Genomic DNA, 3029 nt, shown 5'->3' with positions numbered 1-3029 from the left:
GGGAGGGGAGAAATGAGGACCTAATGTCGGGGGTTTAAGTGGAGAGAAAATGTTTTGAGAATGATGTACAAATGCGCTTTACACAATTGATGTGTGTATGGATTGCGACAACAGTTGTATGAGCCCCTAATAAAATGTTTTAAAAAAAAATTCCTCTTCAGACTCACACAACACATGCAACGATGCCGAATGCAGGAAGATCACAGGCCAGTGGGTGGAAAGTCTTGTGGATCCAGTGGTGGTGGAAGCATCTCGGCGCTATCATGGGTCTCTATGTGGCTCCTCCAGCTCCAGCTCCTCTGGCTGTCATCAGCATAGCTCCATGTGGCTTGTCAACAGGAATGTGAAGCAGCATGAGTGTGATCCTCTTCCCAGGAGAAAAAGGGAATGTTCCCAGAATCCTCCTGGTGGGCATTGCCTTGTTACCTGATTGACAGGCTAAACTCCACCCCTTCACTCTTAATAGCCACAATTTGACACAAGATTATGTAACTACCACAAAAACTATTATAGGAAAAAAAGAATGGGTCCTGGGAGGAGAGGGGCCTGCAGGAAGGAGACAAAGGAGAGCTGATGTCAAGGAGTTCAACAAGTAAGAAAATGTTTTAAACTGATCATGGTAGCAATTGCATGATACTGCTTGACGTGATTGAACTGTGGACTATTATATCTGTAAGAGCTCCCAATAAAATGATTTTTTTTTAAAGTTAACGAAAAACAAGGTGTATGTTTAAAAAAAAAAAAAAAGAATTCCAAAGGAGCATACATCAGACTTTATTTTAAATTGACTGTAGGGAGCCGCCCGGGAGCTGTCATTTGATTGCCCATTTGAACTTTGTCTTGCAGTATATTGTTGTCTTCAACCCTGCTAAATCAAACTCTGCTACTCTACACACAAGATTGTCTCCTGTAAGAATATTAGCAGCCTGAAGATCTCGGTGAACATAGACAATCATATGCCATACCACCATCCATCCATGCAGCAAAACTGCCCAGCTCCCTCCTTTAGGAAATCTAATAAGCTCCCTTTGGACATAAATTCAGTCAGTGACAATATAAATTGGCTCTTCTAAAACAACAGAATATTTAAATACAAGTTTAGTTTTTTTCTTGAAGAAAAGCTTCGAGCATCATTGTAGTTGGCCTTAAAGTTTTGATTGCTACTTTTGTCTTTCCGTTCCATGTTCCCACCTAGACGTCCCCAAAACAGCCTTATCCTAATTTAACCTCCAGTCGCAGAGATTGTCAGGGGATATCCCAAGCATCATTCACTAGCTCTTGAGTATGGGCTTTCACTGTTGGACACACAGTGGTTAATTTATGGCATATACCATCCGTATGCTCTGTGTAGTGTTTCATAATTTCTGCAGTCTTAGATTGTGCTCTGGTTGTGATATAGTACCCACCATTCACATTGTCACCCCTGGCCTCATCCCAATCAGGAATCTAGAGGGAATAGTACCATTAGTAGTTTTGCTCTCTCTTACTAAGAAAATACCCTGTTGATTCCCAGGGTTAGAAAGTAATCTTTTAGCATCTTCTCTACCCATTTTGCCAAAATGCCACTCTTCTCTCTGAATCTGCAGGTGTTACATAATTGCTAGGGATATAACCATTCTTTCCTATAGCAATTGATCTTGCTTCCCACCAGTCTCCTTCTGTATTGGGAAAAAATAGAAATAGGAAAGTGACGATGGCTGAAATATGTACACTAATGAAGATAAGAAAAGTTTACAAGACTGGTTCAGGGCCCTCTCAGCAGGGCCAGGGTATGACTCATGACTATGAGACTATTAAAACAAAAACACAGCCATGGGGTCAATTCCAATTCCTAGTGACCCTATAGGATGGGGAAGAACTGCCCTTGTGAGTTTCTGAGACTATAGCTTTTTATGAGCGCAGAAAGCCCTGTCTTTCTCCAGAAGAGCAGTTGGTTTTGAACTGCTGATCTTGTGGTTAGCAGCCCAACTTTAACAACTACACACACCTAGCCAAGTCTGTGAGGGAGAAGTTGCCCTCCCTGGACTGTCTAGGGGAGTGGTAGTAATCCCTGGTAGTGATCTGTGGGATTAAGCACTATGCTTGACAGCAAAAGAATTCATTACATGAGGATAACGAATGTACAAATGTGCTTTATACAATTGATGTGTGTATGGATGGTGCTAAGAGTTGTATGAGCCCCCAATAAAATGATAAAAAATAAATAAAAGATTTACAATTATGAATACAAAAAATAGTAATTCATTAAAGGCTGAATCAATGTAAAGACTACAAAATGAGTTTAGGGTTTCCTACTGTAAGCCTTCTGCTCAGAATGTAAGCATTAATACGTGGTCCAGTGAACTTAAATATGTTACCAAACCCACATATTTACTAAGTGGTGAAACAGGACTGCCTGACACCAAATTATAAATTTTTTTCTACCATAGGCCCCCCGCCCACTCTCTGAAACTCCATCATTCATTGTTTCTTAGAATGTCATGATGGTATAAATAGCCCTTGAAGGATTATCAATTTAACCCACCTCCACGGAGGGATTGTCTTTTGAAAAGAAACTAAAGAGACCCGCGTAGGTGAAAGGGTATTAATGGGGCAGTTTACAGCCTTCCCACATTTATAGCCTTAGAGATGTGACCAGGATAAAGGATTCCTAGGAAAGGTTCTATGAGCACCCCTTTTCTGTGACCAGTTTTGTGCCTGTGCTACACTGGAGGAAATGGGGAGGGGAAGTAGGACTATAAGACACAAGGAATGGGGTAGACATAGAAGAAATCTTTGTAGAGGCAGTTTGGTAATAGCTAACTAGAGCAAGTTACAAAATGGTACGGACGGTCTGATCATACTGATTATCTGTGGGATTATGAAAAATTTTTCTTAGCTCATGGTGCCCAGCTATCAAAAGATATAGCATCAGGGGTCTTAAAGGCTAGAAGGTAAACAAGTGGCCAACTAGCTCAGAAGCAACAAAGCCCACATGGAAGAAGCACACCAGCCTGTGTGATCACAAGGTGTCAAAGGGATCAGGTATC

General features: G+C 41.2%; 1 pseudogene; it reads right to left on the bottom strand.

Annotated features, from left to right (window-relative positions):
- Nucleotides 1–812: 812 nt before the first annotated feature.
- Nucleotides 813–3029, bottom strand: part of LOC101644679 — a 7327-nt pseudogene continuing 5110 nt past the window's right edge.

This window comes from Echinops telfairi, unplaced genomic scaffold (genome assembly GCF_000313985.2).
Source record: "Echinops telfairi isolate 266 unplaced genomic scaffold, ASM31398v2 ScPeMD7_2291;HRSCAF=2852, whole genome shotgun sequence".
Taxonomy (NCBI): Eukaryota; Metazoa; Chordata; class Mammalia; order Afrosoricida; family Tenrecidae; genus Echinops; species Echinops telfairi.
The sequence above is the reverse complement of the archived record's forward strand: the minus strand, read 5'-3'. Positions and strand labels throughout refer to the sequence as shown.